The sequence below is a fragment of the Lepisosteus oculatus genome, chromosome 14, assembly GCF_040954835.1.
Source record: "Lepisosteus oculatus isolate fLepOcu1 chromosome 14, fLepOcu1.hap2, whole genome shotgun sequence".
NCBI classification, from domain to species: Eukaryota; Metazoa; Chordata; class Actinopteri; order Semionotiformes; family Lepisosteidae; genus Lepisosteus; species Lepisosteus oculatus.
This window is the reverse complement of record NC_090709.1, coordinates 5,568,658-5,593,756: the sequence shown is the minus strand read 5'-3', so window position 1 is coordinate 5,593,756 and position 25,099 is coordinate 5,568,658. Positions and strand designations below refer to the sequence as shown.

The 25,099-nt window shown below is 45.7% G+C and overlaps 4 non-coding genes across 4 annotated transcripts; all 4 read right to left on the bottom strand.

The window, feature by feature from the left end:
• Positions 1 to 920: 920 nt before the first annotated feature.
• On the bottom strand, positions 921 to 1,002 carry trnal-uag (transfer RNA leucine (anticodon UAG)). Its single transcript has one exon. It is a non-coding gene; the product is annotated as a tRNA-Leu (tRNA).
• Positions 1,003 to 5,831: 4,829 nt separating this feature from the next.
• On the bottom strand, positions 5,832 to 5,887 carry LOC138243762 (U7 small nuclear RNA). The gene has a single exon (XR_011192380.1). It is a non-coding gene; the product is annotated as a U7 small nuclear RNA (small nuclear RNA).
• Positions 5,888 to 18,643: 12,756 nt separating this feature from the next.
• trnav-aac (transfer RNA valine (anticodon AAC)) lies at positions 18,644 to 18,716 on the bottom strand. The gene has a single exon. It is a non-coding gene; the product is annotated as a tRNA-Val (tRNA).
• Positions 18,717 to 18,825: 109 nt separating this feature from the next.
• On the bottom strand, positions 18,826 to 18,898 carry trnaf-gaa (transfer RNA phenylalanine (anticodon GAA)). Its single transcript has one exon. It is a non-coding gene; the product is annotated as a tRNA-Phe (tRNA).
• Between the last annotated feature and the right edge of the window lie 6,201 nt (positions 18,899 to 25,099).

Here is a 25,099-nt window from a genome sequence, read left to right as displayed (position 1 = left end):
ATTGATTGGCTGAAAGTTCCATGGGCATCAGAGTCCCACGTGGGTTACTCGGCCCTACCAGTCCCTGATTGGTTGATCAAGGTGAGATATGAGTCACATACTCCTGACACTTAGGAATGCAGTCCAGATGTCCATCTGGCACTCCCTAGACAGATAGGCGCCAATGGATGACCATTGATCATGATAGCCAGGCTTAGCTAAGTGCATCCCCCTTTGGGAGCTGTCCTAGGAAACCTTATCAAAGGAAACCTTAAATCAGCCTGCATGAATAGTTTCTCTGTGGCTGCACCACAGAGATGAACAGAGAGATGAGGCCTAATTTGGGAAAGCTCAGAAACACTTAATTCTCCCTTATTAATAAGCCTCGCCGCTACACCGAGCTAATTGATAAAGCCCACCCAGTGGATACTCTAGCAGAACGTCAAAGAACATTCACCTTTGTACCCAAAGAAACCACAGGAACATCATCAGGAAGCACAATCAATTGCCCTTTTAAATCTTTCCTGTAAGGTATGCTATGTGAATTCATGAAGTTAATCCTCTGATCTCTTTTGAGCCCAAACAAAGTATTTCTGATGGAGCGCTATGTTCAAAGATTTAATAAGCTTTACTCCTGCCAACGATTCGGCGTGAAGAATTAAAAGTTTCACAGACAAAAGCAGCTCACCACCACAGCCAATATTACAGTAAATGTACTTGCCGGTATACTATCATGTGCACTGCCTCAAAAGTGATCTCGGCAGACGTTGTTCCCTACATAAAGCTGAACGTGCCAAAGAGAATTTCTGTAGAGAAAACAAAATATTTTTTCTGCTTTGATGTTAAGCTGACAGCCTGTCTTTTAGAAAGTCTATCTCTAAACACCTACGCAGCCTAACAAAAAGCAGTTTGACTGATCGTATTGCAGGTCTTAAAACATTTGGCAGCGGTGGGATTCGAACCCACACCCCCAGAGAGACTGGAGCCTAAATCCAGTGCCTTAGACCGCTCGGCCACACTACCTTCCCATGCTTAGCTTCCTCACATTGCTGCCTTGGAAAATGCCGGGGGCTTCAGCTCTTGTCATCGGATCTAATGATATCATGACATGTGGAAGTGACTGCACCTTTATCTTCCGAGATGCTTTCAATAGCACAAACGCTACTTTCACCGGCACAACCAGCAATAACGAAGGAGGTGGGTTTCATCCTTTGTGCTGTTTATAGGGGTGCAAATCTACAGTGATCTACTGACTTGAAATGCAAAAATCAAAATCCTCTGCTACTACAGTTGCTTTTTCATAGTTTCTTCAAATCCTTCATTTGAACGTAGATTTTGAAGGATATTGATGATAATACCACATAAATTGTGGTTTTCTTATGATCGCCAATTGTTTTCAAATACCAGCCTTTTTTACAGTTCCTTGCATGTTTCACAAGGTATAATAGCCCTCCTCGCATCCTCAGCTAACATTTTAAAATTACAATAGATTATACAGCATGCATGTTTACATTTATATTAAAATTAAAGTAAATATACAAGAATACATACAGTGCTAACCCAATAATTCTTGTCAGGTTCTCCAACAAATCTGCGTTGTTATTTTAACATGTTTCAGCTGAGGGTGCAACAGGAGTATAAATTAATTTTCCCGCCAGCCATTCAAAGACCAAATTCCATGAGTGAACATTATTTTCTCAGAAGTTGCCGGCATTGGACTTTGCCGGTGGTGTTGAATTATGTCCACAACTGTTGTAGTAGTTCCTTCCTTGAAGTTCGACACGTGCAAAGCACTCGTAATATCATAGGTGTTAAAGTTCGCTGAGTCTATTCGAGTCATGGTGTGTATCCCTGCCTATCACTGGGAGACGGGTAGCTTTTTTACACTCAGATTCCAATCTTCAATGCTTTGTGTGAGAGCTTACATAACTTTCAGTTTCTCACATTTTCTGACGACTGTTCCAAAGGGGCACCCTGTCAATTCCGAATACTTTTCAAAAATCTGCCTACATGTTTGATTATTGTCATTTCATTTTGAAAAAGTTCAATATTGATCATAATTAAAGAAAATAATGATCACGAACAAAAAAGGGATAAAGATGCGAGTCAATCTTGAATCACAGCTGGGTGACAAGGGCTTCTGTTCTGATATGGTTGTACGAGAAACAGGAGGAATCGCCAATCTCCTATAGAACATGAGTTGAATCAGGAGTGAGACATTTCATATACTCGTGCATATGTCAACGCCTGACCTACATCGTAAAACTAACATTAAGTTGTCAGAGATGTTCATTTATATACAAACAAGAGACCAAGTAATAATTCTACATTAGTTCAGGTGGGTAAACCTGAACTAACTAATAAACCTATTAATAATTCTACATTAACGTGTCCTACACTGATCAGACTAATTGACATGGTCTAATTCAGAGCCTGTGCAGTTCATGCTAATTACAACAACGACAGTTCTGAACCCTCATCACCGAACTGAGCACAAGTTCAGCTGTTCTACAGTTTTGTTACGCATGGTTTTTCATTGCAATTGAGTTCAGAGCTGGAGCTGATCTCCAGACAGTACAGTGTTTTGGGTAAGTTGTCGAAATTCGCATGAGGCTGCAGACAACTTACCCAAAGTGTTTTCTGTAGCTTTCAGGTGGAGTTCATTTATATAAAAGAATGTAAGTGGTATAAACGCAACAAGCCAGACGGCAGGCCAACCTATAATCTTCTGACGCGAGGCCCGACGCGTTATTCATTACGCCACTGACAATGCTATTGAAGTGCTAAAAAAAACACGTTTTCTACATTTTTGTCTGTTTAAAAATCACTCTCTAAAAAAGACAAAGGGTTTGTGTGTCACGCTAAAATTCTGCTTCATTTCGAATGCAAATAAAAACCGTTTTTTTCCAAGAAATCACAAATTTGTCACATCCTTCATACTATACTTCTCTCTTGTATTAGTAAAGCATTTTGATTAAAACTGAATAATATATGAAAGGTTTCATCTATACACTTACACATAATAAGTATACGAATACATTCTCAGAAGAAGCCGCAGCTCAGGTATTAGAGAGATTTAAAATTGGATCGGAGGATTTAGAGCCCAGACTGCAAACCAACAGCTGACACAGGTCTTTTATAGAACCGTTTTGATTTCCTCTACTTTGTCCCCGTGACGTCATTGTCCTGATGCAGCCGAGCCCGACACACGTCTAGTTTCTGTCGCTGGGCGCACACCCTGCGGTCCATGCGGATCCTGATACCCCAGTACAATGACGGGGACACACTAAACTGTAAACAGGTGCCGTCCTTCGGCTGAGACGTAAACCGAGGTCCTGACTCTCTGTGATCATTCAGGAGAATGGTGGTGGTGGAGGGGAGTCCCCGTTACCTGTGAAGCGCATTGAGGGGAGTATCCAGAACAGCGCTATATAAGTGTATGCAATAATCATGATGATGATGATTATTATTATAATGTAAAATGCAATAAAAAAATCAAACTTTGATTCAAAATAGATTAATGTAAAAACTGATAAAGCTAATGCTTTTTTCAGGGCTATATCTACTTTTTTTTAAAAAAGCGAAGTCTGTCACGATTGTGAGAGTTAGAGAAGGTGTACCACCTGGTGCCTTCATATCGTGAGCGTCAGTCTCGCCCGTAGCTGCGAGAAGGTTAAAAGCGCCCAAGTGATCTGTAGACGATGTTCGGGGAAGAAATAATTCTGTTTTCAGCACAGGGAGTGAGAATGAGCTCAGCCCGGCTCCCAGCAGAATCCATTCTGGTTTGGTTACTGTTAGACTGTGCGTCTGAGCCTCTTTGGATCGCAACGTAAAAAAAAACAATTGCTCAAATCGTGTGACTTCCACGACAGGAAGGAAAGATATCACTTTAAAAAATCAGAACTGAAGATTTGGATCCTTGGCCTCAATTTGATCAAATTATTAAAATAATAATTATCAAAATATCAGATTGTGTTTCTGCAACATTTCGTGCATAGTACGTCATTTTTATCTAAAACAGTCACAATGAGGGCTTTACATGCAGTCTGGGGTTTTTTCCCCTTTTAGATTTTTGCCACTTTATATCAAACCTGTTATACTCCCAAAAGTGCACAGTAGCTTGTACTTAATAAAAATGTACAATTCACCGCTGGTATAAACAGATGTGTGCCGTGTTTGCCTTTGTTAGCATTTGTTTAAAAAATAAGTTCACAATACGATAAAAACACAGAAAGCACAAACTTTATAATACAACGATACCAAATCAATACCAAATCATTATACCAATTAAGTAACTATCCTTTGAAAACAGAGAACACCTTTATATCTACAAAAAACTTGACATTTGTATGTATTTTTGAATTACAAAGCAGACAGTGTAGTCCCTTAATTCAAAGATCAGATCTTGGCCAAAACAAGACAATCAGACGTGGGCTGAATTCGGAACAGGAGCCTTTGCTTCGTCGTTTATTGAGCTTTTGATCAATGTCTGAATAAAACAGATTAGCTTTTTTTAACTCTTTGATTAAAGTACACAAAAGCACCTTCCTTCAAGCCAAAACCAAACCAGCAACCTAAGGATTCCCTGTTGATTTCACTACAGTCCTCCGCTCTACCAACTGAGCTATCGAATGTATGCCACAGCATTGCTCTCTGGCACATACTGCCCAATGAAGAAAATTTGAAATGGGTGATTTAAATCCCACTTCAACATCAAGTTTCCAACTCATTTCCTTAGTCTTGTTTACCTTGAATTTAAGCCACGAACCAGGATTCTACTGTATAAACTTCCAGGGATATTACAAAATGTTTGATGGGGCATCAATCATTCCAGGCGGAAATGGACTCCTTTTATTTCTCGAGGGATCATAAACATTTCATTAGTATCGAGAGGAGGATCACCATGAGACACAAAACAAACAGTTTCTTTCGGTCTTTATTAGAAAGTAGCGTTTGTGCTACATTAATAATATTTTCGTGGAAATAAAGAAGTTGTAAGTTTTAAAAATTTATTTTGAATCGAAATGTGGTTTTGAGTTAAATATTAGCGTGTTCATGTAATTAGTTTGTGTTTGTCATTACTATATATATTGCCATGTTACTAGAATTTGTAACTGAAGTTTACTAGTTGTGTTTTTTATGATGATTAGACATTTGAATACAATATTGTATATAATGTATAATTTGAACTACATATTGTTCAGGTGTGAATAATTGTATATTTTAAGAATACATTTCTAAAACAAATCATTGGCTTTATTTACTAGTTTCTACACCTATAAAAATATTTCTTTGATCTATAATAGACATGTTCTCCGCGACAACATCCAGGGAATCACCAAGCTCGCCATCCGCCGCCTGGCTCGCCGTGGGGGAGTGAAGCGGATCTCCGGGCTGAACTACGAGGAGACCCGCGGGGTGCTGAAGGTGTTCCTGGAGAACGTCACCTGCACCGAGCACGCCAAGCACGCCAAGAGGAAGACCGTCACCGCCATGGACGTGGTGTACGCGCTGAAGCGCCAGGGCCCACCCTGTACGGCTTCGGAGGCTAAACAGGAGCGGAGCTTCACTACCGGACCCCGACGTATAAACCCAAGTGACCCAGTGACATTTGTCACTGCTGAGGTTGCTTTATGGGTCTATTTTCTATACTGTGCTGATCAATTTGAAATCAAATGGCAAAAAAGACCCATTCCCACACCTAAGGTCAAATATTAGGAATCAAAACTGCTCGAGTGTATGGAAGCACACAGCTTTATCAAGATTTCCAAGTGCAAGATCTTTTAATTCATAAAAGACCCTATTTATGTTGTATGAAAAATATCAATACAGAATCTTTTTTCACCAAATAAATGGGCTTCCTGACTTCAGAAAGCCTTCTAGACAAATACTAAAAGAGCAAAAATTCAATTTGGTAAATGAAATGAAAGCACATACCCTACCAAACCTTGAGTACAGCCATTCAGGATGATAATACAAAACCATTTATAATTTAACAAATAAAACCTGTCAACTGGTAATCACCACTTATCATAAAAAAATAAGTAGCAATACACAGTAGGGGACTCTTGGGTGCAAGTTAAATCCATGCAAGAAGGGGTTTAGTGTTATATTTCCAAATCAGATATGCAAATGAGAGATCTGGCCCAGCCAATCTCAAAGCTCCCTTGGTCTGGAATGGAGCTGCTCCCCTCTTCTAGTTATTCACACTGGAGTTAGGTTACATATTAGCACATTTCATCTAACAGTTGCTGCAGAAACAAAAACGTAAACAAATGACCTGGAATGTGACCACACCTATGAGAATGTAGTTCAACAGATAACTTGTGTTGTAACAGAAGAAATAAGGTTCTTGATCCCGAGATGAAGTAAAACAGATGAGTTTATTGCATGCAAGGAACAATAAAGCCGAAGTCTTGTTTCCCGCAAGAAACAACAAAACCGAAGTATTGTTCAACATACTGTTACAAACTTTTGGGTTATATACAGTTTTCTTCTCCGTTTCTGACGTCACTCGGTCTGGTGGTAAAGAGGGGGGTTCATGGTATTTGGCCAGTTTATGATGTTCTGGGCAAATGGTCAGTTTAACATTACACCCAGGGGGGTTCCTAGCTGGCATCTGCAATCCTTATCAGTTAACCCCCTTTCCTGCCATAAACCCCTGCTTGTGACTTGGAAGTCTAAACCCCCTACAGAAAGGATTAAATTCAAACCCCCGTCTTCACATCTTTCTTCATTCTCCCCTTATAAAATATGGCATACGTCAGTGTAGCCTATTTTTATACATACAATGTCAGGGCAGATCTTTCCTTTCTTGGCGAACAGGTATGTATTGCCATGACATTGTACATTCCACGGTTATGGCAAGATGTGATACATGTTTTTGTGCACGTGATGATTACAATTATACATATAAACAATACTATTCCTACAAATAAATACTGTATAAAAGTTCCGCCCCAGGCCCCAAACACAGACTTTACCCAAGATCCAATTCCCCAATTTTCAATATAATAGTACTGATATTTCTGTCCCTCATTGTAAATGTGTTGGGCCAGATCTGAGATGTGCTCAGAATTATCAGGGATATATGTGCAGCATTCAGTGCCAATTACTGCACAAGTTCCTCCTTGGGCCGCCAGTACATAATCTAAAGCTAGTCGGTTCTGCATGGCCACTGTTCTGGGGGCTACCATCTCATCATTAACAGCCTTCAGACTAGATGAGGTAGAATTTGCTAATTCTTCTAAAGTCGAGGCCATTTGAATTAACTCTCGACTCAGAAAGTTCATGCCGGCTTGTGGAAATATTATACCTAAATAATATTCCCAATCAGCCAATTTTCTTTGTGGTCTGTGGTTAGGTCCGAAGGGGCTGTGGGTTTGAACACGGATATGAGGAACCACATATCCTAAATAACATGAGCCAGGCCACTGGGCTGGCAACCATGGGTAGGCTCGTTTTCCACAAATGAAATATGTTCCGTTTGGCGCTCCCCATGCCTCTGAAAATAAGAAACTTATACCGAATTGTGGGGTGTGCCGATCCCATCCTGGAATTTGGAAGGTAGAGGTGGATATATTTGCAGCGATGGTAAGGTTGCAACGACTCCATCCAACCAAGTGCAGACCATTAGTGTGCTGAAAACATATGTTTCCCTCACGTTCCTTATTTAGAGTCAGGTATGGTGGTGTATGGCTTCTGTTATATTTAGGAGCGTAAGAGCCTGTGAAACTCGTGGGCTCTAAGCCTCGCTCCTGAAGATATTGTAATGTTGTGCAGGTTAAAGTCGTGTTATGGCAACCCCCATAGTTTGTCATATTAAAATCTCCTAAATTATCCCTCCAAATGATCATGCCTATGACTTCCTCGAGACGCCAAGGAATGGCCCCCATAGGAAGTCCTCCCTGTACATATTTGGGTAATGCGGCACACACCCAGCAGGCACTTTGGTTGGTTTTCTTAGCTGTCAGATAGGAGAGGCCTAAAAAGGAATTAATTCCATGTTCTCCTTTGTGGGAGAGATGATCATTAATTCCTGCAGAACATAGTCCTACAGCAACAATTATTGTTATAAACAGAAATGATTTCATTCTGAGTCTGTAAATGGGGATGAGGCTCGTCGGCAGTGTGGCGCGTGGATCCAGCGATCTTTTCCTTCCACTCGAACCGCAGACTCGGTTGTTAACAGGATCTGGTAGGGTCCGTCCCACCTGGGCTGGAGAACCTGTGAAGGAAATTTCCTGATCCACACCCACTCTCCTGGGATGAGGTCGTGCCCTCCTTCAGGTGGTGGTCCCCACGCCTCCAGGACCTGCTCGCGGGCTCCTTGGGTGGCCTCTGTCAGCAACTTGCAATAATACAAAGGAATCGTTGATCCATCTGAGGAAACCCCAGTCTCAGCACCTGTAAGAGAACAAATTATTAAAGGCGGCTTTTGCTGCGGGAACCAAGGCAATCTTGTCCTTGTACTGCACTCCCCCCTTAAGCAGATCTGTTAAGAGTTGTGCTCACCCTGTAAAAAACATTGCACCCAGGCCCTGTTAAAATTTCACAATGCTAGACACAAAAGGGCCTTATCATAACTGCTTCTATTAGACACTCTAAAGCTGAAGCAACTCAGACTTGTGGGTTTCCTCGTCAGGGGAAGCACTCAGAATACCATCAGCATACTGAGTGATCACAGCCAGTTGAAGCCACGTGATACCCTGTTCTGCATAGTCATTCTTTGTAATGCATAATATTTCAACCCAATAGATCTGGGATCAAACCACCCATTGAAATCTGGTACTCGGCAAGTAAAACTTGCTGTCCCAATACTCCTGTGGCCTCCTGCCATCTTCCCCTATACATTGCTCTATAGCACACTGTTGCACAGAGGAGTGAAACAAGCAGGACAGTAGTGCTCCAGTATCCCCTAACAGAGAAACCAACACTCCATTAACAGTACATTTTTATCCACTGGACTGGGACAGACTTAGGGAGGCTACAAGGGATTTACAGGATCTAATCGTTAGGTAAACAGATTTTCTCACAAGACGTTATTCTCCCCAGTCTCGATTCTAAACCTACAGCGTTTCAGCATGTCTGGTTTCAAGACATTCGAATAAAACCAAATTGTTTCCACTATTTCAACTAATTGTATAAATTACAATTTATAATAATTTATAATAATACAAAAACTGTTTAACTACTTTTACGTCCACCTGTACTGTACTTATACGTTTCAGACGCTCTTATATTTTCCAATCTCCTTAAGTTGATTTTCGTCAAGTCTCTGTAGTTACGTCTCTAGCCAGTCCCGCTGGCTAAACACACTCACACCGTCATTTAGTATACCAAAACTCACAGTTACACACATACATGCCGGCACACAAATTCATAAAACACACATACACATCGAGAATATATTTTTCTCTTCGTAATACAATGTGCTGTATTCTTGTTTTACTTCTGTATCCTTTTAATTCCTGAAGCGCACTCCAGGTTCGCTGCATTTCTAATTTCGGGTGCGGTACTTTAGCCCACCGGTCAATATCTTACGGTTTTGGATTTGATCGTATGGGGGAAATCAGGGAAGGTAGGTGCGATTGCAGACCCCCTCGACGGGGTGCGAGACAGTGTTAGAGTGGCGCTATCATCAACGGCGCCAGCCCCTGCTACATCAAGTCCTTTCCCACTTCGAGTGAGAGTACAGATCTGCGGGCGCCCTCCCTCTAACAGGGGAGACCCTGATCCGTCTTTATCACACTCATACCAAGTGTTATCCCAATCAGACCCCCCTTCTCCATATGGCCACTGAGGGAATTGATCCCAATTATTTTCGTTTCCTGCCTGTTTGTTCCCCTGTGGGAGAGCAGGACATAACTTAGTCGCCGGCTGCAGCACATTAACCAGTGCAGCGTGACCAGGAGTTAATTCCTTCTTTAGTTTCTTATTCTCCTGTACTGCCTCTTCTAGCTTTTTTTTCCTATACTCTTTCGTAGTGAGTAAAGTATATTTTTTTCCGGGTTTTTATTTTCCCCGTAAACACACTTTTAAGTCACATCCCAATTTCTTTATTTTTCGTCATGTATCTGCCACCACTGTTGCCGGCCGTGCACCAGGGTGGGAGCTACATGCTTGTGCTTTTGCCAATCAATACTCATATATGCCTTCTTTACAGGCGTCTTCGCCCCAAATTCCCTCTGACAAACTCAGCTTTTTCCATATTTTTCTCCTTCTTTTCCGTCAACTTACACTTTTCCGATATTTAAACGGACCTTTCCACCACTGTCTCAAACCATCAGTTAGCGCACATGTTCGGTCTCTTTAAGATTTACTTTTGTCGTGTGTGAGGTAACAGCTCATTCAGTAGGGGGATGTTTTCACTTGGAAAAACCTGTGCATTACTGCACTCATTCAGCCAAGGGCGTCTGTTACCTCCAGATCTAAATGCCTCTCAGAGACTTTAGAGAGGATTTACACCGCACTGTTCACAGGTAAGAAACGAGACCTCGAAAACCCCCTTTCTTGATCAGTAATTCACCATCCCCAGAACGCCAGCATCGCTGCTTTTGCCCTGGGGTGGACTTACGCACTGAGCTCAATCAGGGCGATTCTCTGGTCTCAACGTCCTTTAAATCCTGCTACTTAATGCTTTGCTCTTTTATTATGAGGTGTGTTTATGTTAGTGTCGTGCGTGTGTATATGTATTTCACAAACAAGGAAAACACCAAAAACATACATACATATATCTCTTCTACTCCTGTTTCCTTTAAAACAAAAAAACCACGCCACGCCAGAAACCACGCCACTCCAATCTGTGCACGATCAAGGCGTAGCTAATCTCAGGACCCCGGGCGTAATTAAAGCCCACACCAATCCTGGATTATACGTGCATTTAATGCACCACTCAGCTCCAGAACCCCGGGCGCAATTAAGGCCCACACCGATCCCGAGCCACAGAACTCCGGGTGCAATTAAGACCCAAACCAGTTCTGACCTTCAGAACTCCGGGTGCAATTAAGACCCACACCAGTCCTGAACTACGTGCATTTAATGCACCACTTGCTCTAGAACCCCGGGCGCAATTAAGGCCCACACCGATTCAGAGCCTCAGAACTCCGGGTGCAATTAAGACCCAAACCAGTTCTGACCTTCAAAACTCCGGGTGCAATTAAGACCCACACCAGTCCTGAACTTCACGGTAAGGGTCCAAAACCCGTTCAAAACTCCACGCGCAATTAAGGCATACACCAGCTTCGAACGCCTGTACACAATACCGCGGAACCCCTGCCAGACCAAATTCTGGGCTTACAGCAACCAACCCATTACATACACCGGTGCCTTCCCCGGGCCAGAGGAATTCAGAAACTCACGTTTACTCCGTCATCTCGGGCGATTCTCGCAGGGAGCAGAGATTTCCCAATCGGTCAGAGAGAGTCGGGACTTTTAAATAAAAGAGGAGTCCTTACCTCTTAGTTATGTGCGCGCTGACCGTCTCTCCTGCCGATGGGAAGTTCTGCGCCTTCTAACAGAAGAAATAAGGTTCTTGATCCCGAGATGAAGTTAAACAGATGAGTTTATTGCATGCAAGGAACAATAAAGCCGAAGTCTTGTTTCCCGCAAGAAACAACAAAACCGAAGTATTGTTCAACATACTGTTACAAACTTTTGGGTTATATACAGTTTTCTTCTCCGTTTCTGACGTCACTCGGTCTGATGGTAAAGAGGGGGGTTCATGGTATTTGGCCAGTTTATGATGTTCTGGGCAAATGGTCAGTTTAACATTACACCCAGGGGGGTTCCTAGCTGGCATCTGCAATCCTTATCAGTTAACCCCCTTTCCTGCCATAAACCCCTGCTTGTGACTTGGAAGTCTAAACCCCCTACAGAAAGGATTAAATTCAAACCCCCGTCTTCACATCTTTCTTCACTTGTAAACCTTGTCATAAGATTTTTTTTGTTCTACAAAATATACTTTATTCCGCAAAAAAAAAAACATCTCAAAAGGAACATCTCACACATATTAACACTCCATGTAATAAAAAACAACGGCGGAACGGAGATTGATTGTCCGTTATCAATCTTTGCAAGTGGGGGCGGATTTGTGCAATTAAGAGAGTCCCTCCAAACCTACCACTCGCTATTGTCCTTTAATCCCTGTATAGGGCCCAAAGTCCTTTCCAGCGCTCCCTCGCCGTGGGGAAACCCCATTTGGCGACGTGGCGCTTCGTCCTCCTCCTGAGGTCCACCAGGATTTTCTCCTGCATCTCCCTCTCTCCCCACTTTATGTTGTGCCGGATGAGAGTGTTCCTCGCCTTCCACAGTCCTTGTTCTGTGAGGGACAGCAGCAGCCCCCGCAGGTCCTGTGTCCCCTTGTCCAGTCCGGTGGGTGCCAGTCCCCAGCAGAATGTACTGGTAAGTGAGCACCGCACCCGTTCCCAGGAGTTGCATAATGTTGTCCATTCTGCCCCACACCGCCTTGGCGAAGGGGCAGCTCCAGAACACGTGCTCCTGAGTCTCCTCGACAAAACACGTGTCCCGGGGGCAATGCAGATTCCTGGAGATCGAGTGTCTGTAGAGGACCTTTCTGGTAGCCAGTCTCTTGTGTACAGCCATCCAGTTGAGGTCCTTCAGTTGGTTGTCAAGTTCTTTGGGCTGTGTCCTTTCCCAGACTTGTCTGGGAACCTGCAGCCTTTCGTCAGCGACCAAATGCCCCCTCACCTCTTTGTACAGGGCTCTGTGGTTGGTGCAGAGCTCTGGCTGTCTCGTAGCCTCGTACCTCCTGATCCACTTGACAGCATGGATGTAGAACTCCGGTCGCATCTCTGCCTTGGGCCCAGTGTTTGATCACTGGACCAAGTGCCTCATTGGGACGGAGAGCCACAGCCTGACAAAGTACTGGTACTTGTGGCCGACGGGCTCCTGCAGCGCCCGACAGAGCTTGCAGTAGACGATGCAGTCGAGTTTCAGGGGGAAATGTGGGACATCTCGACCCCCTTCCTCGACCGGCTGACACATCCGGTTTCTTGTGATGTACTTGTACTTGCCGCCCCAGACGAAACCAAAGATCATCCCTTGCAGCGCTCGTCTGAGTCTGGCCGGCAGCGGGTACACCACCGCCAGGTAAACCAAAGCCGGCAGGACGTCTGCTTTCAACACCATCACTTTCCCTGTGTAGGACAGCGACCGCGTTTTCCACAGACCCAGCTTCGCGTTCACCTTGGCGATCCTCTTGGTCCAGTTGTTGGTCTCGTTGTCTTGGCTCTGGAAGGAAACCCCCAGTATTTTGAGGGGCTCCGTGCAGAGCTCGAGACCCTCCGGCGCCGTCGTCCTGTGCTTCCAGGGCCCGAAGAACTTCAGTTTGCTCTTTCGGCAGTTGAGTTTCGACCCCGAGGCTCTGGAGTATTGCTCCATGACCTGCAGGGCCCTCCTCAACCCCCTGTCCGACCTCAGGAACAGCGTCGTGTCGTCGGCGTACTGGGAGATCTTCAGGGTTTCCCCCGCGCCTCCCGGTATCTCCAGGGTCCCATCACACCGTCTCTGCTAAGGGCTCTTGAAGAGCAGGGAGATGATGCCCTCCCTCATGGTGTCTCTGAGTTTCCCCGGCGGAAGATCTCCTGCGCCACTTCCACCAGATCTGCCGCCAGGGTGTCCCAGAAGCAGGTGTAGAATTCCTTGGAGAGTCCGTCCGGCCGTGGCACCTTGCCATTCTCCATGGACAAGAGCGCCGCCTTCAGCTCCTCGGCCGCGATCGGACCCTCCAAGTCCTCCCTCACCTCCTCTGGTACTCGTGCCTTCAGCTCCTCCAGAAAAGCATCGCCTGCCTCCACCTCCGTCTGCTTTTCTGAAAAGAGCTCCGTGTAGAAAGCGGTGGCCGCTTCTACCTTGTGGCTCTCGTCCAGCACTTCCTCTCCATCTCCCCGTCTCAGGCCGTGGATCACCCTCTTTTTCTGGGCTCCTCGGACTGATTGAGTTTGCGGAGCCTCTCCTTCAGGTCCCGTGCCCGGGCTGAATTGAAGGCTCCTCCCCCGTTAGTCGAGCTGTACTCCTCCTCTAGTTGTCTCTGGAGTCGTGCAGCTTCCTTCCTCTCCCTGGCCGCCTTCCGTCTGCAGTATGTCTGCGCCAGGGTTCCAGACTCCCACCATTCCACCATGGAGCTGTAGCCGTCTCTCAGATCGACCCAGCTCGCATAGTCTTTACGGAACAGTGCCTTGAAGTCGTCTTCCTCCAGTATCTCCCGGTTCAGCTTCCAGTACCCACGACCGAATGCCGGCAGGTTGGTGTTAGCCACCACCGTCAAGCGCTCGTGGTTGGAATACCACTCCGGGGACACCGTCGCCGACTCCAGGGAGCAGGTTGTGTGCAGAAAGATATAGTCCAGGCGGCTGCACACTCCCCGGGAGTTTTTCCATGTCGTTCCGGCGTCGTTAGGGCGGCACCGTCTGAAACCGTCTACCAAGGAGAACTGCTTGAGTAGCGACTCCAGCTCTGCCGAGCTAGTGTCGCTCCCCTTCTCCCGGTCGACGTTGAAATCCCCGCCAAGCACCACCTGTCTGTTGGTGGTGCAGCAGCTGGCCAGGTCAACAAACACTTCCTTCAGGATAGAGGGTTCTGTTGGAGCATAGACGTTAATTGCTCTCAACTTCTGCCCCCTCCAGTCGATGTGTGCGACCAGGATCCGGCCCTGCACCACCGAGAAGGAGGAAACCAGCGTCATCTCTGGGTTTCCGAGGAGGATTCCCACTCCGGAAGAGTGGACCCCTCCTACGCTCCAGCATGATTCTCCCTTCGTCCATTCCCTGGTGAATGTCAGCTTGTCGCTTTCATCCTTCAGGTGGACCTCCTGTAAGAAACAAACTGAGAAAGACTTTGAGGCCAGATCATGAAAGACTCCCCGTCTTTTCAATGGGTCTATTAGCCCTCTCACGTTAGTTGTTAGAAAGGTAAGTTTCACAATCATGATTAAACAAGTGAAAGTTGAACCTCCTCTCTTTGTGCTTACAGTGGAAAACTTGGGAGTCTACATCTGGGCACTGTTTAGCCTAGATGTAACTCCTCTCGTTCGGGTCCTGGGGGGAATATGCTGGGCTCCCTCCAGGTCTCGCTGGGGACTGAAAGGTAAACATGCTGGACAGGTCCAGCCCTACCATCAGTCCCGTCTCCAGGGCGGCTTCAAAGTAATCCTCGTCTTCCTTGAGGATACTCTCCACCACCGCTTTGAGAAGGCTTTTTTCTTCCCTTTCTCTAGGAGTTTCGGGGACCTCCAGTTGCTCCTGGGCCTTGGGGGAGGGGGGCTCCACTTCCTGGGCTGCCTCTTCGTGTTGTTCATGGGCCTTGGGGGAGGGGGTTCCGACTTCCTGGGCTGCCTCTTCCTGTTGTCCCTGGGCCTCGGGGGAGGGGGTTACCTCTTCCTGGGCTGCCTCCTCCTGTTGTCCGTGGGACTCGGGGGGGAGGGTTTCCATTTCCTGGGCTGCCTCCTCCGGTTGTTCCTAGGCCTCGGGGGAAGAAAGTTCCGTTTCCTCTAGGACGAGGAAACGGTTCTCCCTTACCACTCTTTTCTTTTGTCCTTCCGAAGGTGGATCCGCCCTGCATCTCTTCTCCCGCTTTCTCTTTCCCTTCTTGCTGGGAGTAATTAGGGCCCTTTCTCCGGTCAGCCATTTTGTCCGTCGTCCTGGCAGCCATCTTGTGGCACTGGTGCAGCTGGGGGTGTGGCCTCTGCAGTTTCGGTTCTCTGCGGGGGAGTTGCGGGTTCTTTGTTCTCACCTCTCTCCCTTTGTCTTGAGACCGGTTTCTGCCCGCCGGCTTCCACCACCTGCGCAAACGAAGGTTTGCTTACCTTGCATTGGTGAAGGAGGTGCCCCTCTTTGTTACAGTTGTTCTCCTTGTGGCATCCTGGGGTAGTAAAGGTACCCCCTGTCGGCTCCGAAGTTGAAGCGGTCGGGGGGGTGCTGGAAACCGTCGACGCCCTCTGGGTCCTCGTTCAGGAGGACTCGGTACTGTTTGCCGTACCAGACGCCGCAACTGTCCCTGATCTCCGTCGGTTTGCCCACCACAGTTACATACCTCCCTAGGTACGCTGTTACCAGTTCCATTGGTTCGTAGGGGTTGTATATGAGGACTGTGATGGTCCTCTGGTTTGTCTTCCTCATAGGCTCCGGCCTGAAATCAGAGAAACCGGGGTGCTTACCTTTTTCTCTGATCATTTTCGTTGCCTTTTCATATGAGGCGCCATGTAGGCCTCCATGTATCTCTCTGCCTTGTTGTCTTGCAGGCAGTAGAGATCTCCGGCCACCAACTGCAGGATCCCTCTCAGGAAGGTAATGAAAAAGGATTTCGCAGTTGGCATCGTCTCTGTTTTCTTGGTCCAGTGGAACCGGATCAGTGTCTTCTTGTCTGCCATCTGGAAGGGAGAAAAAAGAAAAAGGAGAGAAAGAGAGAGAGCAAGGTCCTGTGGAGAGGGGGGTTTAGCTGCTAAAGGAGCAGCGAGGGAGCCCTGGCCTTTGTCCTTGTGGGCAAAGCCCAGCTAGGTGCAGGCGCAGGAGGAGAGAGAGGGAGCGGATAATGCTTCCGAGTCTCGAGGTCACGAGTACCTACTCCCAGCCAAGAGGCCAAGAGGCCAAGGAGGTGGAGCAAGAGAAAGGGGGAGGGGAGAGGAGAGAGCAGAGAGAGAGAACATTGCTTCCGGATCCCACCCAGCTCAGCTGCTGCTTGGCCTTAACCCCCTAGGCTCAACCTAGGGCGATACCAGCTCAAGCACTCTTCAGGATCTTTGATCGCCTTCTAGAACTTTGGAAAGACAGGAACTGCGGGCATGCCACTTGAACTTGATCTTAGCCAAAAGGCCGATAAAATTGGATTCCAGCTCACTGGCCCTGCAAAACTTAGTTCAAGAGTTTAAACTCTCAGACACATATAGATGTATATATCCCACAACAGCAGGATATACATGGTCAGGGAGGAATAGCAGCTCCAGAATTGACTGTTGCTTTGTCTCAGAAAGAGTGAAAGTTGTTGGGGTCACTCTTCAGCCTGTCTTCTTCTCAGATCACCAAGCTTTAGGGTGTAGAGTGGAACTCCAGGGCGGGACTGTCTTTGGCCCAGGCCTCTGGAAACTCAACACAAAGCTGCTAGAGAACGACGGGGTAGTATCCCGCTACAAGGAGAAACTATCACAGTGGCTGTCCTTGCAGTGTCTGTACGGGTCAGTAGGAGAGTGGTGGGAGGAGGTGAAGGTGAGGACAAAGGCCTTTTTCATGGCTGAGGGAAGGAAGGCTGCTGCCAGACGGAGAGGAGTGCTAGCCAGGAAACAGAGGCAGCTGCAGCGTCTCTACACGATGCTGCACAGTGGCTTCGATGTGCTCGAGGATATCACCCTTTTAAAAAAGGACATCCAGAGCGTAGCGGAAGAAAGTAGTCGAGGAGTGCTGTTAAGAAGCTGAGTGCAGTTCTTGGAAGAAAATGAGAAGTGTACTCACTTCTTTTTCAGGAAAGTGGTAGGTTCCAAGTCTGTCATGGAAAGTGTAGTTGATGAGGAGGGAAGAGAGAGTACAGAGCTGAGTGCTATCCTCTCCTGCATTGAGGCCTTCTTGTCACGGACGTCCAAGGGGCCTAACCGTGGGGAGCAGGAGGGCGGAAAAAGACCCATATGCGTAGCGGCGAGACGGGAAAAAGGCCCGGGCTCATTAGTGCAAAGAGTTCAGGAATGCCGTATAGAAACCTGTGCCCTCAGGGAGCGGACGTGGGGCGCCCTGGTGCTAGGCGGGTCTCAGGACATCCAAACGTCAGTGCTGAGCGAGGACAGAGTGCAAGACCCGGAAATATTTAGCCCAAGGGAAAGAGAGGGACAGGAAGGACAGCAGACCAGAAACTAGGGACAGGTAAGAGGAGAACCGCCCTCTGGCTGCAGAGGGCGTGACACTTCTACACAAGACTGTACAGCTCTACAGAGGTAAAGGATGAAGAAATTCATTTTTTTACCTCAAAGCTAGAAAACGTTTTGAGTGAAGAAGATGGGGAAGTATTTGAGGAGGATTTGACAGTAGAAGAGCTGAGAGGCTATGGAGAGCTTACAGAAGGGGAAAACTCCGGGTGCTGACAGGTTCCCTAAAGGGGCGTCTGCCTTTACTACTTGCACGAATGAAGGCAAAAAAAAGCCAATCGACGTGAACGAATGGCGCTTTACAGAGGAGTACTGCCTGACTGGATCGTTGATGAACGACAGAGGCCACTCCGACCTCTTCTCGGTTTTCTTCAATGACTTACTAAGGATCTTCTTCACATTCGCCCATGCAGGGGAAGCCAGTTACACCAAAGCAAATGCAGGAAAGTGCATTTCAAGCAGAGACCAGGAGGGACTTGTTTACACCGAGAGTGGTCGGAGAAAGGAACAATGCGCCCAGCCCTGTTCCTGGAGCCGATTCTTGATTAGATCTTGGGCTCACTAAGAGGCCCCCGCTGGATGCTAATCTTTCTGTTGTTCTTGCAGGTCCTGCCCTGCTTTTGAGCCGACAGAGCTCGTCCTGGTCTGTCGGCACAACCCAATTGCAAATGATCGGCTCTGCGTACAGAAGGAACGTGCGTTTGGTACAAGAGTGCACGAAGGCACCGGAAATACATTGGGAACAAAAGACCGGTCGCTCAAGACCTCTGTGAAGTACAGGAGCGTGCAAAACAAGGCTGTTTCCGCCCGGTCTCGAACCGGGGACCTTTCGCGTGTTAGGCGAACGTGATAGCCGCTACACTACGGAAACCTGCAGGGACCGCTGCTGGTGTCTCGCTTGCGTTTCAGGCTGAGAAAGGGACGCGTCACTTTAGGCAGGGGGCGCTGGAGAGAGGAACAAAGGGCGCGATTAAACAAAATGCCGAAACCCGGGATCGAACCAGGGACCTTTAGATCTTCAGTCTAACGCTCTCCCAACTGAGCTATTTCGACGGTGCGCAGAGCCCACAGCCACCTGCTCCAGCCTTCCTGTGTTGCGGCATGAGCGCACCAAGAGTAGCGGGAGAGTGTTGCAGGAACGTCACTCAGAAGGAAAGCCACCCAGGTGCGCCCTCTGAGCTCTGTCCAGCGCATCTTCCTCGCATGGACTCCTGCCTGCGACGGGCAGGAAACAATTAGCAAGAACAGAACGACACCCCATGAGTGTCTCATGACCACACCTTAGGTTGTGACACGTGCAGGTGTGAGGGGTTGTCGGGCTACTTTGGAGCAGAGCTTGGGCAGAGGGGGGGCGGGAAAGCAGACAAAGAGGTGACACCTCAAGGTCTGCACAATCACAGCTCTCCACTGCCCCAGGCTTCCGCTCGATAAGCTACTGGACACACCCGCCCCTCCTCACACAGACCGTGGAAAAGCCCCCGAGTGGGAGGGCTCTCTCTTCCTCCCAGGAGCTCTTGGACACGACGCACAGACAGAGCGCGGGGAGCCGCCGCCTGCAAACACGGCTCCAGGCAGGACTCCACTCCGCAGGAGCCGCAGAGCAGAGGAGATGGGGGCAGCTTAGATCCAGTGCAGAGACCTGATCTGTTGTTGCTGTGTACGCTGTCCTTTCTCTTCTCGGGGTAGGACATCAGGAAGCACATTGAAGCGCTGCGACATGCACTGTACAGATCCCGCCACTACTGGGCCCGATTTCCCCTGATCGAAACCGGGCGGAAACAGGCCCTTTTCGTTTGTTGCCACGCAGACTGTTTGGGGATTCGCCTAGCGCTGTGATCGAACAGACCCACTCACCTCTTAGTGTGGCGGGATCTGCACAGCGGATGTCGCAGCGCATCCTGCTTTCACTTCAATGCATGTCCTGATGTACCCTGGTCTCCCGCGTGACAGGTGGGGATATTTGCCACTATACTAACGAGGAAGACATCGCTCTCTGCTTAGTGTGTAAAACACTTGCAGCATTGTGGGTGCTGTGGTTTAAATGCTATTGGTTTGTGAACAGAATACCCCTATCCAAGTACATTGTGCCACATTAAATAAACACACGAGAAAAAGAGATTCAGAACGCAAAGCTGTGTCAGTGTTCTGTGTAAAAAATCGGTTTGAACATCATGGGAGCTGTTTTTAATAAGCTCCTGAGTAAAGAATATTTTAATCTTCCTGCTGTCAGTAGTATTGTGAATATAGTTGACTCTTACCCGAATGAAAACAGACCGTAAAGGAAGGGTTTCAGAATTCAGACAAAGCTTTATTCCCGTGCTTACAGTCTGAGTAATTGGAGACTGCGCTATTCTGTTGCCTATGGTCATATACGGGTTTTTCGCATGAAGCCATATTGAACAGTATTTCTCGCGTTGTGAACTTGTGCACACAGCGGTCCCCCGGGTTCCAGTTAGTGCGTAATTACGCATCGATGAAAAACCAGAGGTTTAGAAAAAGATAATTAGCTCACTGATACTTTGATGTAGAGGCTGTAGAAATATCCACATGTCGTGGTCTTTTAAATGCATTTGGTTTGAAGGCGTTCTGTGCTTCCGTTGCGAAGATATGGACAAAAGAATATTCGTTTCTTGGTCAAACAAATGTCATATAAACGAAAAAGTAAAGGCTGAGAAAGCATTCACAATGTATTTTATACACAAAGCAAGTATTCTCGCGATTCTAAGAGGTTTCGTGTAAACGCTACAGGCGTTCCAAAATCGTTTTCGAACTTCAAGCTAACTTTTCCCCGGTCTGGTACCATAGGTCACGTAGCTTAAAATCCCAGTCATGTTTTTTTTCCTATCTTGTGGTACATAATGTACCATTTCGGACTATCACAAAGGGCTTGATTTCGTTAAATGCATGTATTAATTTCCTTTCTGGAAAACTTGTATTTCAAGAAATTCACACAGCTTGCGAGAAATGAAATTCAATTCTTGATTATCAGTGCAGAAGAAATATTGCCATCTGGCAAAAAAAAATATTTTTTTAACCGGAAAGTTGTGAGGTGAGACAGGGACCCACCATTCCGTCTGTGTGGCTCGTTTGGTTGTTAACTGAAAGGTTGGTGGTTCGAGTCCACCCAGGGATGGGTTTCTTTTGCGATGTAAACATTGTCTTCGCAAAGGTCGATTGGATTTCTAAGCGAAACCTTAACCATTTTAATATTTGCAGGAAATGCGAGTGCTTAACACGTGTCTGAATCACCGGGAAATGTCCGATTGCTGTATGCCCAACATCGCAACTCCCCAGGAAACCAAATTCACCCAAGAAAAAGTCGAGTCGTCATTTATACCCCCGTTGCATCCTCTGCTGAAATATTTTAAAAATACAATGCAGATTTGTTTAAAAACTTGCAAGCTTTGTTACATTAGCACCGTGCATTTGGACTTCGATATTTTGACACATTTACCTTAATTTTAAACATAAATACTGTACAATCTATTGTAATTTTGTTGTACTATTAAAATATGTTAGCTGAGGATGCAAAGGGGTGAAAGGGGAAGGTCAGAGGTGTAGTATTGGTGGAGGTGATAAGGATGTTGATGGTTTTTCTTTGTAGAGAATTTTGAGTTTTTTATCCTTCTCTGAAGTGAGAAACTGGAAGAGTTGGGAGTTGAGGGATCTGATGAGGTTAGTTATGAAAGGAAGTTGATGTGGAGCTGTTAGCCATAAAAACTCCTTAATGTCTTTGATGTTGTCATCAGCGATAAACTGCATTCAGCAAAGATAAAAAGAAAATTATCTTTGCTTACTGCCCTGTCTTTCTCACACCTGAAGAAGGCTCCACAGCCGAAACATTGTGATTCTTTTCTTCTCTTTTCAGCAGGAATAGTCCTTTACTTGTTCCTTTGCAGCCTACGCATGCTGACGCAGCTACCCACCCGATAGCTAACATTCCTATAATCACAACTATGAATGTCCACTTTGGGTATTTTTTCCATGCTTAGTTATTATTATTATTATTTATTCTGTCATTGAAGCATATTTTATGTCATACTGAAGTGTCCTAATCACTGAAAAAATATTTTTTTTAATTTAGAAAGTAAGAAAATGATAAATCACTAGGAATTGCATTTAGCCTGTTCTGATCTAGATTTTCTATATACTTTAACATGCCATGTTCACAATGTCACAACTCATAAATGAAACAGTGAAGTGTTGTAATTACAAATGTACATAGTGTCGGGACATTGAGATGTTTTGGTAATGAGGAAGGAGGGACATGCAATGTTCACAGGGTCAAATTTATAAAACGCTACAGTAAAATTTCTTGTATTTCGGGATTATGAGAGCCTGTTACATTGTGTCTCACACCTCAGTGTCAGAATTTTGAGACATTTTTATAACCAGAGGTAGGTTCATAGCAATAAGCAGAAAGTGCGATCATCCTTTGCTCATCCTCAGTTAACCATATATTCTCATATGCCATGTTCTGAATGTCCCATTTAAAACTGCTATATTAAAATTAAGACTTTTTTATGATCAGAAGGCAAGGTTGTGGTAAATATGCATAAAGTGCAAGTGAACTTATGTTTTGCCTTTGTCTTGTTATTGTGAGTTTTGAAAATTGGTTTTCGATTTTCTGAAATGCGTTTCACACAAAAATGCAATTTGGATAGTCACTACTTATATATTCCCCTTAACTGAGGATATGTACAGTAATCCATCCCGATTAGTACTTTTAAAAATTACTGTAGAGAGAGCCATCAGAAAGGGAATGAAAACTTGCATTAAACAAAATCAAGCTGCATGTAATCATCCATAGTGATACATTTTGTAAGATAAGACAGGAAGAAAGACACTGGTGGGATTTGAACACAGAATCTCCTGTTTAATAGGAAAACACTTTAACCAAATCAGCCAAGATGCTGTCAGAGTATTAACATCATGTCTGTGTCAGTGATTACAGCTGACTATCGCTGGAGGACAGTTCACTGTGAACAAGTCAGCCTGCATAATGAGGGGGAAGAGACTGACCTCTGTGATGCACTATAGAGTTACATTAACCTTCTATCCAACTGTTCTATGCTGCATTCTATCCTAGTGGTAAATATTGGTTTCCGTGCGTGTAATATTCCTTTTTTTGTCAAATTTTATCAAGCACAAATTTTGCTGTTGAAAATAAGCCTTGTGGTTTTCAATGTTGTGATCCTTTTACCCCAGTGTCACCAAAATTGATACATTGTGCTTTGGCAATTCTTCAGGCTATATTGTTTAGAGGAGCTCAGTTGAATTAGTTTATATAAAGTATTTCTTTTCCCTTTAATCCTTTAAAACATATTACATTTTCAAAACATTGTATCTTTCTTCCTACTATTTGTAGCGGCAATGCTTGTTAATAAGACAGAATTAAGTGTTGCTGTGCTTTCCCAAATGAGGCCCCATCTCTCTCTTCAAGCTATTCAGGCAGGCTGATTTAAAGATGTTTTCTTTTGATAGGGGACAGCTCCCAAATGGGGATGCATTTAGCTAAGCCTAGCTATCATGATCAGTGGGCATCCATTGGTGCCTATCTGTCTAGGGAGTGCCAGATGGACATCTGGACTGCATTCCTAAGTGTCAGGAGTAAGTGACTCATATCTCACCTTGATCAACCAATTAGGGACTGGTAGGGCCGAGTAACCCACGTGGGTCTCTGATGCCCATGGAACTTTCATCCAATGAACGAGCTGAAGTTCCTCCAGGTAAAAACAGGCAACACAGAGCTCCAAGACTATTCTAAAGGGAATTCAAAGGAGAATTCCAGGAGTGTGAGACAATTCCAGGGCGGGACGGCCCAGGAGCAGAAAGGCTGCCAAGGGCAGGACATTCTCGCAGCGCGCCTCCTGACCATCCTGAGACTCAGCCCGGACAACCACGGAACGGCCAGTGTGTCCGAGTGCCAGAACTTTCCTTTGTTCTAAGAGTCTAGAGCGGAGGTTGCCAGAGAGTAACCAGAGGATCCACCCGAGCAGGCCTCGTGAACAGGTCGGAACTGTGGACAGCTGAATCACTATTCAGAACTAGCTCTTCATCAGGAACGAACCGGTCCTCTTCCTGACTTGCTGGGACCCACAGTCATCTTTTCTCCTGTGTGCAAACTTTGCTAGTTAAAGCCAACACTAACTAGCTGGTCAGTGAGCATCAGCAGCGCACCGTCACAAGCTGCACAGCACAGCCTGGCACCGAGCCAGAGAGCGCGGATTGGACAGCAACAGCCTGGAACTGTTTCTTTGTGCCCGCAGGAGATCTGAATCCCCAGAGATTGGATGAGTATTCAACTTCAATGCATTACAGCTCGAGAATTCAATTGTTATCCCAAACAGTTGATATCAATTTAATTCCTAAGAGTTATGTACTTGTTTTGAGTATCTAATGTAGAAGTTGTAACCAAGTTCAATTACGAAATGGTCTAAATGAATGATATACTGAACGTATGTCCTCTTGATATATGTAACTCTTGGTAACTGACTGAATATATACCCTTTGTATTCTGATAACCCTCTCGATAAGATCTGTTAGGTTTATATGCATATTCCATATATTAAGAAATGTATCCTCGTGTATTAGTACCTGTGTGTGTGCATTGTTTGAGTTATGTCGCATGGTTGGATTCTAAAGCCATTAAAAGAATCATTTTGTGATTTACTGCTACAATTAATAATTGTCCCAGTAAATGCCCAAACCCTACAGAACTGGTGCCTTCAGAGAGCACACTACATAGTGATGACATCTTTCTGTATGATCAGGACAGGAGCTGCAGGTCCACTGTGTTGTGGCTGCAGTACAATTTTAGCTTATTATTATAATACTTTTTAACAGCGACAGATTCTTAAGATCACAAGGTGTTTACGATATTATTTCAGTATTAAACTGTTACTACATTCGGAACTGTCCCATAGGATTCAGTGTTCCATTAGTTTGGCACTAAACTGCTTAGTCTATTGCAGGAATTGTACTTAGTCCTGTCCTGTAGTGTCATCTAGAGAGCAGCAGCTGTTTCCTTGGGCTCATTGCAATTGGGAACATTGTGATTATTGAGCAGGGGACTAAAGTCAGCAGACGAGCGCGTTGCAAATCGGTAGTAATCTGGCGTACAGAGCTGCATGCTAATCTCGGGATCATCTCCAGTTAATGCGATGCTGTTCTTACCTTGCAATTGACCCAATCTGACTACTGGCACCAACCCTGTTATTACAAAGAAACTTCTTGTGTACCTACCGTGATACA